The following is a 16,703-nucleotide window of genomic DNA, read 5'->3' as shown; positions in this document are numbered from 1 at the left end:
AAGGCCTGTGGCGAAACCTGGTGTGGGGACCGTGGTGAAACTGGATTAAAGGGGGTCGTGTATACCGGTGCCAAAGAAAAGATGGGGAATCTTTGGCCACCATGGTCTTTTGAAGCAAAGACGCTGGCATAGAGGCCATGCCAAGCAATCAGCTGGGCAGAATGCTGAGGCTGGAAGAGCTAAAAGGTGCCTACAACATTCCAAAGCATCTCATTAACGGGGTTCAGGATATTTTGGAGTTAAGACAGAGATTTACCCTTTGCCCTTCCTCAGATTCGTAGTGAAACTATGGGGCAGTTTGGGTGACAGCCTGGCTTTTGCTTGCTGACTACCTAGCGCGCTCTGGGACTTGAGAGAGGCCACGCCTACTGCGCGGCCTAAGAGGCGGGGTCGGCAGGCTGGGCGGGGCCTGAAAGGGAAGGACCGGGTTTTGAGGGGTGGAGAGAACGAATAAGGAGGCGGGGCCTGAAGGGAAGGCTTGGAGCTGATGGGCGGGGCCTCAGGGGAGCGGCGGGTCTGAGGGGATTGAGCAGGCTAGCAGGGCGGGGCTTAGGAGGCGGGAATGGCGCTGGTTGGGCGGGGCCTGAGAGGAGCGGCGGGCCTGAGGGGGCAGGACAGGCTAGACCTGCGCGACAAGAGGGGCGGAGCCGGCGGGTGGGGGGGGGGGGGAGCGGGCGCGCTAGGATATGGGGAGGGGCGGGGCCTGAGGACGGGGCGGGGCAGGTTGGCGCGGCGCGGCGCGGCACGCGCACTACCAGCCGCCTGGCCCCGCTGCTGCAACGCCGGTGGCGCACGCAAAGGAGCAGCTGCAGCCGCGAGTCCTTAAATAGCATCGCGACCCGGCGCGGGGCAGTTGGTGGACTGCAGTGACAGCCGCCTACAGGGCTGCCGGGGCAGCGGAGGAGGTGAGTGCGCCAGCTACGAGGAGGGGCCGCGTGTCGGCCAAGGCGACCCTAGCCGGGCCGACACTGGAGAGCCGCCCCGCGCGGCTCTGCGGGACGTTCCGCTTTTCCGGCCTGGCCTCCGCGGCCTCATTTCCCTCGGCATCGGGAGGCTCCGGGACCGCCCGGGCGGCCGCCGCTTCCGGTGCCCGAGCAGGGTTCCCCGCGGGCCGTGCGCGCGCGGCTGGTGCACCGCGGAGTCAGGGCGCGCCTCGCAGCACCGGTCCCTGGCTGGGGTGGCGGAGCCCTGCCCGGCTCAGGTGCAGAGAGGTGGTCCTGCCGGCTGGGGACCCGGGTGTCTCCGCCACCTCATCCCTCGTGCCCCTGAGGCAGGGGTTGTGAGGTGCGCTCGCACCGCGCGTGGAGACGGACTGTCCCGGTGCAGCTCTGTGACGTGCCCCTGCGCCGAGCGTTCGAGGAGGGTCAGAGGCAGCGCCCGGAGCCCGATGTCATAAGTAGAAATTCTCGCGGTGTCTCCAAGAAGAGCGCCCACAGCCACTGCACACAGCAGTGATGGAGTCATTGATTTTAGGCAATCTGGCTTTTAAATTTTTTTCAAATTAGGGAGCAAAAATGGTATTTATCACCTTGAAGCGGAGACAACGAATGCTGATAGAGGACTTGAAAGAACACGTGGATTAGATCTAGAAACAGAAGCTCCATCTAATCAGTGCTTTATGCCAGGGCTTGCAGACCATCTTTCCACTCCACCCAAGCTCGTCATGGAGCCTAGTTAAGATTGGCCATTAAGAACATGTCTTGCCGAGACATTTAAGCTTCTTGGGACGTGAGTATTCCCTATAGGACTTGACATTTGCTTATGTTTCTGGTACACGTTTCAACATGTAATCTGTAGTTATCCCAATGAGAATTATTAGCATAACCCAAACAAACAAAACACATCCAAACGCTTCTAATTGTTCTGGTTCTGTTCGGTGACTGCGAAGCCCACCTAAACTTAAAAGTTTGAACCTGTGGTCTGCAGTGGGCAGGCTTGAGAACACAGAAGAGCCAAAAGGAACCAACCGCTTGGAGCAACACGGTGAGGCATGATAAGGGCAGTAAACAAACAGGGCCAGATCTTAGGAGATGTTCTTGTAGCTTCATCTGAGAAATCCCTTCTTGGTGTGAGGCTGGTTCTTCTGTGAAAGGTCTGCCTTGAGGTGAAAATGCGTCATGTGACTAGTGAAGGAAAACTCATAGCCACACACTTTATGGCCTCACCTCTTCTTCAACAGCCGAACTTAAACATACAGAGCTCACCTCCCCACCCACGATTATAAGCGTTTGGACACATTTCCTTCCTGTGTCTGTTATTTACATTTTGTCCGTGTTTTATTGTCTTGACAACCTGACTGAAATCTCTGGGCCTTACTAGTTTTGACATTTAACACATGCCATGTGACAAATGCAGGTAGGGGCAGGGTGTCTATTTATACCGTACAGGTCCTTTTTCAGCTCCCTCTAGATGTTCTGAGCTAAGGGAGGAATAATTAAGTGCAAACCAGCGTGCCACAGTGCGGTGAGTTAATGCCTTTAGCACACTTTGAGGTTTGATGTGGCTACCTAGTGCAGTGTGGGTCTGTATTTAGCATAGGAGTCTGGGGAAAGATCAGGTGGTTTTGTCATTTACATATTTACATGGTGAGATTTTTGTCTTTCTCCCTGTGGCTTTTTCTTTTCTCTTTTTTTGCTAAGCTGTGGGATGACTACAGTAGGTTCTAGCTGTTTATACTTAGTCATTTCAGAGGGTCATGTTGTTTGTAAGATCAGTTTCATTTGTTGGATAAGCTCACCATTGCTTCTTTGCAGGCACCATCTCTTCTGACTGAATTCTATTTGACCTACACCTTTAGAAATGTTTTATGGACAGTCTTATTTATATGATGCAGCGTAACCGGCCGTCGCTCGCTTTAAGGCAGCTTGCAGCTGGGGATTTCCCAAAGCCTCTTTAATTAAGCCTTACTGGCCCCGCTAGATTAAGGTGCCTGAGTTTTCAGTGAAGGTCTTCGGTCCAAATTGGGCAAACACTTTAGGGTCGTGGTGTACCTTTGGCATTGTTGCCTGGAGGATGGATCTCCTCAGAGCTAATCTGAAGCCATTGTGCTTGAGGTGAGGTTTCAGCATCCTAGTCCTTCGAGGGGCTTCTGAGAACGTTCAAGAAGCGCAAGCCCTGCGAAGTCGAAGCTGGACTTGATGAGCTAGACAGGAGAGGCAGTTTTGCCGGTGTTTGTGAGAGTACTCTGAGATGATAGAATGCTGGATGTCATGCCAAAGAAATTTTAGTTTGTGTGATCCTGGGGCGTAGGTAATATGGACAAGGGACAGAAAACTATTTCATGAACTAGCTGTGCAGATTCTTCTGCTTTGTCCTGCTGCTTATGATATCTTAGCTGTCGGAGGCAGTAGGATTCCGTCAGTTGTAGCCTTCGTGGAAGCAAGGTGAGGAGGCCTGAGGGTTGCAATCTAGTGGTCCTTTTCTTGTTCCCAACTGCCTGGGAGGGATGTCACTTTCACCTGGAGGTATGTGAGGCCTGGATTCCCTTAGGATGGGGTGGGGAGGGGCTGCCGGAGAGCAATATATGTCCTATGTCCTAAATCTGAGATTTCAAAACCAGTGGCTGGGTTCACATAGAAGCCTGGGTTTGTTCTCTTTATGGATTATTTGCTAGTCTTCAAGTAGTAAGTAAAAATGTGGAAGCTGTCTAAATAGCTAAATCAAAGTGTAGTTTTACTTTTTCATATTATGAAAGGGGGGTTATACACACAGAGACACACATTTGTTATTAAACAAGGACATACAAAAACTAAAAGCCTTGAAGAAATTACATCTGGGTTCATTTTCTTCCAGTTTTATGAACAAACTTAATTTTTTTTTTTTTAACTTTAGAACCTGTCCTGGAACTAGCTCTGTAGACCAGGCTGGCCTCGTACTTAAAGATCTGCCTGCCTCCGCCTTCTGAGTGTTAGGAGTCAAGGCGTGCGCCACCACTGCCTGGCAGAAAAGTGATTTTAAGGCATATGTTGTCATTTGAAGTTGAACATTTTGACTTTTTTTAAATTAACCTTTATTTTTATGTTATGTGTGTGGATAATCTGTCTGCATGCATGTTGTGCAGTGTCTGCAGATTTCTAGAAGTTGTAGAAGGCGGCTTTGGATCTCTGGGGACTGCCTTGAGGATGCTGGGAATCAAACCCGGGTCCTCTGGTAGAGCAACCTGTGCTCGTAAGTGCCAAGCCATCTTTCCAACCAGACAAGTCATTTTTAACCCCCCAAATCGGTTACACAGTGATCTTCCCCTTGGATGTGTGTTATTTTGAATAAGACTACTTTTAGCTTACTCATTACTCTCTCATTGTTGATTTCAGAACAGTTTACCAAGCTCTTTTCTCTAGTTTAACAATATGCATGTTTAAAATAAGACATTTTCTTTCATTAAAAACTCTCATGGTTTTATTACTGATTTGAAAATTATGAATGAATGGGTTTTAATGGGCTTTCAGGTTCATGTATTTTAGTGGGAACTGTTGAAATAAGGATTTCATGCTTCAAAAGATGAATGGAAAGAAGCGAGTGCATCAGAAAAGTGTGCTTTGCCTTTCAGACTGTTTCCCCATTTGGGGTGCGACTTCTGATAAACGTATTATCTACCCATTCGCAGGGCTATGGCTGCCGTAGAAATTGGCACTCTCCACTCAGGGTTGTCGTAGGAGACATGTCTGGAGCCATGAGGCTAGAACACCGTTGATTAAGCAGAGTTAAGGAAAGCTGAAGCAGGGCTGGACTCTCCCTTTAGGCTCAGCTGTCAGTCCGTGGAGCAGGACCAGTTTAGGGACAGGAGTGGTGACAATACCAGCCAGTAGAATCGGATGTTAAGTCATTGGTTTCCCAGCAGTTCTGGGAGGCGCGTCCTAGGCTCTGACACTGGTTCTCATCCTTCCTAATGCTGCTACCCTTTAATACAGTTCCTCATGTGGTGGTCACCTCCAACCACAGCAATATTTTTGTCACTACTTCATAGCTGTAATTTGGCTGCTCTTATGCATCGTAATGTAAATATCTGATATGCAGGATGTCTGATACACGCAAGCCCTATGAAGGGCTGTTCTACCTCCCCACCCACAAAGGGCTCTCTGCTCAGAGGTTGAGAACTGCCACTCGGTGACATTTAGAGATTAAGTTACTCAAGGCAGGATTTGAGCCTAGGCTGCTGCCTGGCTTTGGGGCCCGTGTTCTCGAATGCTTCCCGCGCATGTCTCTTTGGAGCTAGGATCCTCAGGCCTGGGAAGTTCTACTCTACTCAAGCCAGGTTCTCGCTTTCTGTCTCATTTACCCTTCGCTGTGAATGTTCTCCTCCTCACATGGAGGTTCCCAGAGGTAACAGCTTGTTTCAGCATAGTGTAGTATGTGACCGAGATCATTGACTGCATAGCTCTGACTTTCTGGAGAACTGAAAAGTAATTAAAAATTGAAAATCCTCTGCCTTTGAACTAGGTCTTGGAAGCCTAGAGCACAGCCGGGGGTGCGTGATCAATGCAGAGTGTTGGAGACCGCAGTTGGAACTGGTCCTTAGTGTAACACAGCTGGTGGAGCCCAGCACTCTGATAAGAGATTCACCTCTCTGTAACACATGGGTTTGCTCTCGGCTGTGTGTTTGGGGAGTACTTTTACCCGCTTCTTGGCACGGTGTGGTGGTAAGGTTGAAAACGTAACAGACAAGAGAATGAAATCCTCTATCTTCGGAGCTTGCAGGCACTGTGGTATTGCCCGATGATTTTGCGTCTCTCCCTGTTAAAGCACAGAGCTAGCAGCCGTGGGCTCAATATAACAGGGCTGCTGTGGATGAAGGCAAGTGTGATGAGCAGTGGTAGAACCATGCATGGTCACTTCTGTCTCTTGACACCCCAGTGTCCCTTCAGACAATCCCCGGCCTCTGAAACAGCCTGGCTTCTCGTCTCACTGGTGCGGTCACTGTGGCCGCAGCAGTAGGAAGGGAGACTACGGGTCAGACAAGGGTTACACAACCTGCCTTCCCCTCTGGCCAATGTCTGGCCCCTAGTGTTGTCCTTGACTCAGTCAGCCAGCGAGTTTCTACTTATTGTAATCTACTCTCTGCCCAACACTTCCCCAGCATGCACCTGTATTCTTCTTACATTCTTAGTAGGCTCACAGTCTGCTATCCCCCATGTTGACAGAAATTGCCCTTTTTAAGAAGAAAACTAAGAAGAAACAAATCTGAACACAACAGCACCTGTAATTCCAATGCTTGGGAGGCTGAGGCAGGAGAATCACTGTTAGTCGGAGGTCAGGCTGGGCTACATAGTGAGTTTCAGGATAGCCTGGACTAGATAATGAGACCCCATCTCAAAAATGAAAAATAAAAAAAGTTGATGTTGGTTAAAAAAGGAGGTTTTTCTGAAGCAGATCTCCAGGGCAAAAACCATCACAAAGTCTTTAGTTAGCCTCTCAAGGGCTTCTACAGCCTGGCTCTGGTGTGCTGTTTTCTCTGCCTGTCTCAGAGCCCCATGAATTGGGACACTGGGACAAGACACTAGGCACGTGGGACTGGAGGCTCTGCAACCTAAGACTCCATCAGTTGTCCAGATACCTGAGCTGCTAGCCTGTATCCTGGAAGGAGGCGTAGGCGTAGGCACAGGCCCCGAAAACCCTGTGTCTGTATCTCCATGGGTCTTCCTATATTGTTGATCATTTTCTCCACCTTTTCCTCAGAGAGCTGTTGCTCAGTGGTACCTAATGTGACTCTGTTTTCAGACTCTCATTCATTGGAACCTTGGGTTCTCTGACAAGCAGCAGGGATGCCCCAGCAACCAAGGTGGTGGCTAAAATGTTGACATATGTTTATACCAGTTAAAAATGGCTTAGTCTCAAGCGTCCCAACCCCTAGTTCAGAAACTGGAATCTCTTTCAGTGGCTGTTTAATATGTTGTAAGCCTTCTGCCTCTGACTTGCAAGCTTCATGGTATGGGTGTGTATCTTTCCTCCTCATCCGAGCATTTCAACCATTCTGTGTCCTCTACTGTGACCTCTAGGTAAGAAGGGGACTTGGTCACTGTCATTTCTATATTTTCAGAAATGTTCCTGGGCCCTGGAATGGCCCATAGAAGGAAGGCATTGGCCTTGACTTGTGTCCCCAAACCCAGTCCTTTGGCACAGTCTGCTTATTCTCCTGTACTCTCGGAACAATAGCACCCAGCTAGTGGGCACCTGGTCCTTGCTTTGATTCTTAGTGCCACCAACCAACTAGAGTCTGCCTCCTCCAGCGTAGACAGTGAAGGCTTTTAGTTAAAACAAAAAACAAACAAACAGAAAAGAGGATGGAGATGCTGGGAAGAAAGGGATAGCTCTGACCCAATTCTTCCTGCACAGAAATAGTCACGGCTCCCCACAGTCAGGCCCCAGGTCTCTTTTTAAGCTTGTCTGTTGGGGGCTTCTGTAGCATGGCTTCAGCATTTCATACTGTGCCTTACCCCAATAGTCCCTTCGTATTGTCTTGATTGATCAAAACTGGGAGGCATAAGCAATAATGGAGAGGGTACCTGAAATGGCCTTGCCCTGTAGTCAGATTGATGACTATCTTAAATGTCACCATAGAACCTTCATCCAGCAACTGATGGAAGCAGAGGCAGAGACCCACAGTGGAGCACTGAGCTCCAAAGTTCAATCAAAAAGTGGGAGGAGTGAGAATACGAGCAAAGAGGTCAAGACCATGATGGGGACACCCACGGAAACAGCTTACTTGAGCTAATGAGAGCCCTGGAACCAGCATAGGACCAAACTAGGCCCTCTGAATGTGGGTGACAGTTGTGTGGCTGGCACAAACTGTGGGACCACTGGCAATGAGGACAGGATTTATCCCTACTGCTTGTACTGACTTTTTGGAACCTATTTTCTTTGGAGGGATACCTTGCTCAGCCTAGATATTGTGGGGAGGGCCTTGGTCCTCCCTCAAAGCAATGTGCTAGACCTTGTTGTCTCCCCATGGGAAGCCTTACCCTCTCTGAGGAGTGGATGGGGGTGGGTTGGAGGGAAGGTGGAGGGGACAAGAAGGGAGGGAGTGGGAACTGGGGAACTGAGATTGGTATGTAAAATGAGAAAAGAGGGTTTTTTTTTTTAAAAAAATAATAATTTATAAAAATGGCCCCTGACAATAAGACTCATTATCTACTCTGCTAAACTAGATTTTAGCAATTAGGATCAAGGAGTTGAAAATCTGTGGATGGACCCAAACGCATGTTTCCTGGAGGTGAACTTTGGGTTTAAGAACACAGCTCAAGGGTTTCTTTCCTGTAGTTCAGCGGGCATGAGAAACAGGTGGTTCTGGGCTTCTCAGGATGTGAGAGGAGATTAGTGTCGAATTCTAGATAATCTTGCATAACTGTACCAGAGCCGGCACTTACCTGGTATTCCCACTTTAAAGGTGTGCCTTGTTTCCCTGCCAGGAGAACATTGGTCAAATAGGTCTCTGTTCCTTCTGTGGGACATTGTACCTCAGGCAATCTGTGAGGCATCCTGGCATGTGGAGCTGACAGGGACCTCTCAGCTCCACAGGGCACCCGGAGAGGACAGATCCAAAATCCAGAGGGTATAACTGAGTAGTCCAGAGCCCTGGGCTAGCCTCGGAAGACAATGCCAGTCTTGTGTTCTTTCATGACATGACCTGGAGATGAATTCAGGGACACAGAGTGTAAGCGAGGTAAGGATCCTTGGCGTTGGAGCTAAGGCTGAAGCTATAGGGTTCCCAACCCAGGACAGATTTCCTCAAGCATGGCCAGCGTCTGAGGTTGGCATGACTCTGTGTCCTTAATTCTCCTTGTTCCAGACCAGCCAGCCTAGTCTTGTGGCCTGGTGACAGTCTCCAGCATACCTCTTTCCATCAGCAGGTGATGGTGGGTGTCTTTATCCCGTATATTGTGGTCCCTTTTGCAGGCTTTTAGATGTGGCAGGCATTCAGGGGCTTATGTATATTTGCCCACAGGAAGGAACTGGTGGCAGCTCTGACAGAAACAGGTGAACCTTGCCAGGCAGTTGCCAGAGAGGATGGTGTCTGATAAGGGTTGCGTTCACTCTTGGTTGGGGAGCAGCTAGAACATGTGTTAGGATGCAAGATGGAAATATTAAAAATATTATAGACGCTTTTTAGTCTTTAAATCCAGATTTGATTCATGGCTACAGAATATTTTGGGGAATATTTTGAGTGTGGTTGATGAATGAAAGCAGGTGTGTCTATCCGTCACTTAGTGGGATGGTAGAAGAACTGAAAACCAGAGAGTTGTCTCCTCTGCTGCCAGCTTGGCAGTTGAGCTCCAGGGACCACCTTTTAAACGGTGACTCAGTTCAGCCGAGGGGGAAATAAACTGAAGCTTCTCTCTGGAACTAGGTTCTGAGCTGTGTCAGAATGCATGCGCGTCTGACTTCAGGGGAGCTAGAAAAAGCCAGAGTGCTTGGATTTTGTCCTGTAGACGTGGTGGTGTGCAAGCCTCCATGAGACAGATCCTTTATTTTCTCTGTGGTTTACAGCCGTCTCCCGAGGCTTGGGCTGCCTTGGTATATAGTGGGGGGTGGAGGTCAATGCATATTTGCTGGTTGAGTCCATGGACCTTTTCCTTGCATGGACATTAAATACTGTGCTGGATCGGCTGCTTCAGGTCAACATTGAACTTGGCTCCCTCTGTTTAGGTCTTTGGGCTGTTGGCAGGATGCGTTACATGTGCCAGTTTGGTTTACCGCCATCCCACACATAGTTTCTGCACCTATAGAGTCAGAGGCCTGTTAGCACCTCAGAGTGTCTCCTGAACGACAGGATATGTGGAACTTGCTTTAAAATATATATGTATATATTTTTTAAAAAAGAGCATAATAAAACAGTTTTAGCAAAATGTCAGCTGTGATTGAAGCTGACTGGAGGATATAGGTACCTGGTAATTTTATTGTACTATGTGGACTTTTGAATAGATCGGGAACTTTTGTAGCATGAATTTAAACTGGGAATGTAAAGATCCCAAACAGGTAACAGCCAAACTTGGCATTTAGTTTTTTTTTTTTTTTCCTGTCCTTTAAATAGTAAGCCATTGTTCTGTAATCTTCCGTAACTTAAATTTTTTTCTGTGTTTAGCTTCCCTAAGCCAGTCACCTCTTATGGTTACCTGAACTCTGTAATTTTAGCTAGTGTCCCATGGTGTCACAGATCCCTCTCATGCCTCCCCATACAATGAGCAAAGTCTTGCTTAATCTGTTCTCTGTTTCACCTGTTGCTTTTTCCAGCACCGCTCAGTGCCTTCCACAAAGACACAGGGGCCCATGTTCTTTAAAATTCCCTTCCCAGCTTTAAAATACTTTAAAGATTCCGTTTGTTTCTGCTTTGTAAGTTACCCGTTGAGGTCTGTTAATTTTCAAGGGTGACTTCCCTGACCTTGTGAGTGGCTGTTCTTCCCCCAGTGGGAGTCCGTATTTGTATTCAGTTGGCAACTCACACTGTGTTGGGCTAGGCCATTTCTCTAGCTGACCGTTCCTCTGAAGCCTTGTTCTATTTTAAGAGGTGTGAGTAACCCTACCCAACGTGTGCCCTCTTGAGCCTTCTTATCCAGGTCACTGCTATTTGATAGCTGTGACCTCTGAGTCGCTGGGCCTTGTGGGTTCCTTGAGGACAAGGGCTGAGTCTATTCTCTCTCCCATCCTGACCTAGGCCCCCTGCAAGGACATGGCTGTCTCTGTAAACTAAGCACTCCGGGGTGAAGATGAGCCTCCAGTAGCTATTCCATAACCGGCTGACAGGAATAGTGACCTAGGAGAGAAATCCAGTCTCCTGGTCACTGAGGCTGCCATTTCCTAGCCTGCCCCTAACTGCCTCTTGCAAGGCTCCTGCTCCCTCCTTGCTCCCCATATGGTCTGGTTTTCATGGCACTTTCCCTCCTCCTACCTGTCTTTGACTGTTTAGATTTGGCTCAGTTCCACCTTGGCCTCTGCACAGCCCTCTGGTCTCCTCCAGCCTATACATAGAGTGTTTTCTCCCCTCCAGATGCCTGCAGCCAAAAAGCCCTACCACTTTCTTCCTTCCTACCCTGAGATTATCTGCAGCGATCTGCTGTATGGTTAGCTCCTGCAGGTGCCTTTGCCTTCACTGTTCTCCTGAACTTGCGGAAGGTGGAGGAAACATTGCTAGGGCTTCATCCTCCTGGCAGTGACCTGCTGTTTGCAAAGGGCTAATGAAAAAATTTTATTTCCCTCCAATGTGCAGGGTATTGTTTGGTTTGCAGTGAGTCCCTCTCTGAAAGGACACTTGCGTGGAAATTGCTCAGAGGGCTGGCGAGGGCCTGCGTCAGGGCCCAGCTCAGGACAGACAGGGAAGGCTTAGCTGTGTTTTCTGGAAGAGCTTTATAGCCCATCTGTCACTCCTTAATAGGGCGGGTTAGTCTAAAGCCTTGTGTAGCAGCTGGAAAATACTTAAATACAAAAGAACATTAACCAACCTGAGCCTGGCCATATCTTATTTATCCTGAGAATTGATATGGCAAATTTTGTGTTATGCATTTATAATTAAAAAGCTGGTGGGGGAGTCAAATGTAAAACATAATAAAATAATAATGTTTAAGCACTATGTTCTACTATATATTACTTAATACTTAAGAATAATACTTAAGGGGGTTGAAGAGATGGCTCAGAGGTTAAGAGCACTGGCTGCTCTTCTAAAGGTCCTGAGTTCAATTCCCAGCACCCACATGGTGGCTCACAACCATCTGTAATGAGATCTGGTGCCCTCTGCTGGCCTGTAGGCACACATGCAAACAGAACACTGTATACAGAATAAACAAATCTTTAAAAAATAATAATAATAATACTTAAACACCAAGTTCTATGGCCTACTACCATAGAACTGCTAGATTTTTCTGATTTATTTTTCTTCATAGGTTGTAGGGTGTGTGTGTGTGTCTGTGTATCTCTTTGTGTCTCTGTGTGTATGTAGGTGACTACCTATGTCCACAGAGGGCAGAGGTGGTGTGTGTCTGTGTGCCTGTATGTGAGTATGTGCAGCTGACTGCCAGTGTCCACAGAGGCCCAGAGGGATGTGTGTGTGTGTGTGTATGCATGTGTGTGTTTGTGTGAGTGTGTGTTTGTGTCTCTGTGTGATTATGTATAAGTGGCTGCTGATTCCTCAGAGGGCAGAGGTGTGGTATTATGTGTGTGTGTGTGTCTGTGGTGTGGTGTGTATGTGTGCATGTGTGTGTTTGTGTGTGATTATATACAGGTGGCTGCTGATTCCACAGAGGGAAGAGGTGTGGTGTGTGTGTGTGTGTGTGTGTGTGTGTGTGTGTAGATGGCTGCTTATGTCCACATAGGGCAGAGACATTGGATCCTCATGATGCTGGAGTTCCAGGTGGTGCTGGGAACAGAACTTGATATGTCCTTAATCACAGAGCCATCTCTCCACCTGAGAATTGGTAGCTTTAAAGTTTTCCTCCAGTACCTGTTACCTGGGGTTTCAAGGTGTAGGTGGAAACCTGTTGATTTGATCTTGGTGACAGGAAGACTCCACCATCTTTTCATATTGCAGGGGCCCCCATGGCCTTCTTGACACAAAGAGAAGCAATTTTCTGCCATTCCCATTCCTTCCTTTGTACATACTATAAAGCTCGCACTGGCAGAGGCCCTGCTCCTGACCACACAGCTCGTCTGGGCACAGCCAGTACCTGGAATGGGATGCTTTTGCATTTGAGCCCAGGATTCTTGCCACATTTCTGTGCTGTGTAATTCCTTAGTCACTACTGGACGATATGGGCTCTGGGCAGAATACCTGAAGGGACCTCGAGGATTGGCTAGGTCCCCTTCTGAAACACAGGAACCTTCCCTCCTCCTCTCTTCAGGCCCTCAGTGAAGATGCTTCTTACCTACCTGGGATCCAGCCCTGGCTATGGTAAGAGGCAGGGAGTCCCTTCACTGGTAAGTTGTTCTCCCTTCTCAGGGTGGAGTTCCTTACCTATGATTTCCTTTGTAAAGTGGAGGGTCTATCCTTGTGGGTTATTTTCGTAGCCAGGGGAGTTTTATTTTCTCCTCTACCTGCTACAGTAGCAGGCTGTACTTATGTTGTCCAACATGGTGAGACCGAGATGTCATCCTCCTCAACCTCCAGTCTCGTAGACGTAGCGAGGACTCATCCTTGGGTCAGGTATCATCTGATGTAACATCCCTGTCAGATGCAGCCGATGACAGGAAGTTTAACTTCAGAAGCCTCTTCTGTCTGCTTGCTTAGGAAGAGTTAGGTGTCTACCCATTCTGTCCACTGGAGCTGACTGACTGAGGCAGCCCCTTCTGTCCAAGTCCGTTTTCTTCCCTAGCCTTCGTCGGTAAGCATGCCTGCTTTGTTAAGATGTCTGTGCAGAAATAGGACAGTGTTAAGTCAATTAATATTCTATCTTATTAGCTTATGTTAATTATATGTAATGGGTTTATTATGATATTGTTATACATGTATGTAATATGTTGTAATTGTAGCCACTCCTCCTACCCTCTTTTGTCTCCTTCCCACTCCCTTTAATCCCCTTCCTCTTTCCAACTAGCCCCTCTCCTATTTTGCTGTGTTTTCCTGACCCAGTGAGTTCCATTAGTATCATTTACAGGAATGTGGTTTGTTTACAAGAGCCTGAGCGCCTCACTAAAGGCAATACCACTGATGAAAATGCCCCCTGTCAGACGTTATTCATCTATGTATTAAATAAATATGAGGACAAATGGAATAATCTTGCTTCCCTTAGGGATCTTCTTCAATCCATCTGACTCAGGTTTAACCTGCTGTCCTACATAAAGGCCTTCACATGACCTAGGCGTCTTCCTTAGGAGTCCCCAGACAGACAGACCTTTGTGTCTGTGTGGGCAGGGAGGGGGCAGAGAGCTAGTTGTTGTGTTGGCTCTGTGACTGACATGTGCTCCGGGGAATGCTGGACAGGTCCTCTAGCCAGAGGTCCGCCCACCCAGCCTTCTCAGTGTCTGGAGGATGCTCTCCTCACCACCGCCCTGTGCTGCTCAAGCTCCAGGGTGGGAAGCCCAGTGTTTCTCTGGTTTGCCGGATGCTGTTTTCTCATAGAAAACTCACCTGGTGCCGCACCCTGGGAGCCTCCCTTCTTCCTTGCTCATGGAATCTGTGCTGCTGTGGGCAGCCTTGCCCATCTTAAGCCGATGAGGAAGTCCCCTCCCCTATATGCCCTAGGACTGTTCTGTTGGTGCTGACTAACTTCTCAGGAAGCGAAATGGTTGGAGAACTAGAAAATAGCGTGGGAGTGGGCAGGAGGACACGTTTATGCAGACTCCAGCTGCTCCGGATCACCGGGCCCATGGAACTTACTCTCTGCCATAGGGACATGAGACTCTGCAGATGGGAGGAAGAGGAGGCCTGCTGAAGTTTGGGAACACCTTGGACAGCTCTGTCCTGTTCAGAGTCACTGTCTATAAGTGTCTCTTCTAGGGATGGCAGTAAGTCCATAGTAAGCATCTCAGAGGGTCACTTACTCCGCGGGAAATTCTCAGTAAATAAGTCCTGTTTTGGTCTGGGCCCTATGTGAAGCACCAAGGTAGGAGCAGAAGAAACTACAGCGAGTACCACCGACCAGGAGTGTAGAGCAGGAAGTACCAAGTACCTCTCAAAGGCCACAGAAGAAGTATCCTGGAGCTCGCTTGGAGGATGAGCTATTTATCAGTGAGGCCATGCTGTAAGAATTTGTTAGAGAAAGTTCCCTCTGGCCTGTTGAGGTAGGATTTGGACATCAGAAAACAGGCCTCCCTGGGGAAGGGAGCCAGTGACGAAAGGAGGTTCAGAGCAGGCCCAGGCTGGAGGGGAGGTTTTCTTTAGCAAAGGCTGGGAGGGTGGGTAAAGGGCAGGGACATGTGCTCAGAGGGGAAACTGAGGCAGCAGTACACTGTGGCACCTGCTCCTGTGTTGTTGCTCTCCGTGGACGAAGGCTTCGGGGACCACCTCCCAGTCTCAGACTCTGGCGTTGTCACCGGCTCACTTTTCATCAGGCCCCAGAACTCAGCTCTCCAATGCCTTATCTTTTATTGCCAGTTGTTTACCAAATCTCTGCTTTTTATAAATCATTTAGAATTTCCCTTTGGTCAGAGTTAGCCTTTGAGCTGTTTAGAAGTGAGCAGTTGCCTAGTGGCACTGAGTTGAGTTGTGCAAGCGTCACCACCGTCAGCCCCATACTTTTCATGGCCCCATACAAACCCCTGCAGCTGTTGGGCAACATCTCCCGTCTCCCTACCCTGCTCCCAGCCCCCCCTCCCCCCGTGACCTCTGTTCTACTTTCTGTCCGCAGTTCACCGATCCCGCATGCCTCATATAGATCAGATCACGTTCGTCCTTTCCTTTGGCCTATTTCACTTAGACGGGTGTTTGCTACACTCGTTCATATCACCTCTGTTGTGCTGTTTTCCTGATTTTCTTCAAAAGGCTGAATGCTTATCTGTTGTATAGATGCCTATGCACACCACAGCCTTCTTATTCCTTCATCTGAGATGGGCATTTGGGTTCAGACACTGGCTTTTAAAGTGTTGTGTGTGAAGGCTTTTTGTCATTAGCATTATGACCTCCCACCCCTGCCTGGCTTCTAGTTCCTTCACCTGGGTCACAGCTCTGACCACTCAGAAGTCCAGAACCTTGACTTCAGCCGGGGTTTTGACTACGCATCTTCTCTTGAGTGGAACAGGAGCAGGGGATGTCCTGTTCTTTGGATTTTTGGCAATAATCACCTCATGCAGTAAAGAAAGGTCATGATGAAGATCACATTTAGCCTTGTGTGTAATTGCATAGTCTGGGGCTCGATACGCTCACTGTAAGTTCTCAGCGGGCACTTGACTCTTAGCGGTGGAGCTCGGGCATGGAGAGATGGCTCAGTGGTTCAGAGCACACACTGGCTGCTCTTCCAGAGGCCCCCAGGTTGGTTCCCAGCACCCACATGATGGCTCCAATGGCTCAAGGCATGTACATGGCACACATACCTCCATGCAGACAGACAGGCAGAACACTCATACACATAAAATAAAAATAATAAATTTTTAAAAATCGTGACTCAACTGATGTCCCCGAATACCTTCCTTCCCCTCTCCTAGCCGCTTTAACTCTGTCAGTTGGTTCCAGATTCATCTGTCAGTAGTGTTAGACCTAACTAGGGTGTTGCTTCTTATTGTCTTGTCTCTGTCCCCCCACCCTTTTAAGGGTCGTGCAGCTTCCCTTCAGGCCCACGGTCTCTTGTCAGCTGCCTTGATTTACCCCCTTGTGTTTGTGTTCCAAGTCTCAAGAGCAGGTCTTAGTTTTTCTCAGTTTGCCTAATGGTTTCTCTAAGTAGGAAGTGATTCTGTTCTTAATTCCAAGGGCAGGGTTCCCTCCAGTCCCTTCCTCAGTCTTCATATGAGAAACCCATCACTGTTCTCGTGTGAGGTGTACGGCCAACCATCTGAGCGCCGACAGGTAGAGCAAACACCTGCTCCTGACGCCAGTCTTGGGATCTTGTCAAATAATGGATGGGCTGTTTGTAATGCATAGAAAAATAACACACGCTAGCTAATTCCTTTTTGGTGTTTGACCTTCTGAAGAGAAATGTTGACTATTGCTGTAAGAGGCTTTGAACATCACTTTAAAGCAATCAAGGTTATAAATATGGATCCATAATCAAATGTATTCCTGTAACCTGGAGGGGGGGGTTAGTGATAAATGCATACATGATTTCAAAATCATTCAATTAAAGTAAGTTAAA

The 16,703-nt window shown here is 48.4% G+C and overlaps 1 protein-coding gene across 2 annotated transcripts in view; it reads left to right on the top strand.

Moving 5' to 3' along the window:
• Positions 1 to 753: 753 nt before the first annotated feature.
• Acsl1 (acyl-CoA synthetase long chain family member 1) overlaps positions 754 to 16,703 on the top strand; it is a 68,223-nt gene continuing 52,273 nt past the window's right edge. Inside the window, exon 1 of one of the 2 annotated variants that reach the window (XM_041632446.1) lies at positions 754 to 905. The gene's annotated coding sequence lies outside the window, so the exon portion shown is untranslated. Of the gene's footprint in view, positions 906 to 12,763; positions 12,898 to 16,703 lie in introns of those variants that run through there. The other variant, XM_041632448.1, reaches the window with a different exon arrangement.

This window comes from Microtus oregoni, unplaced genomic scaffold, assembly GCF_018167655.1.
Source record: "Microtus oregoni isolate MIOR12 unplaced genomic scaffold, Mior012 000041F_ref0000270, whole genome shotgun sequence".
In the NCBI taxonomy this organism is placed as follows: Eukaryota; Metazoa; Chordata; class Mammalia; order Rodentia; family Cricetidae; genus Microtus; species Microtus oregoni.
The sequence above is the reverse complement of the archived record's forward strand: the minus strand, read 5'-3'. Positions and strand labels throughout refer to the sequence as shown.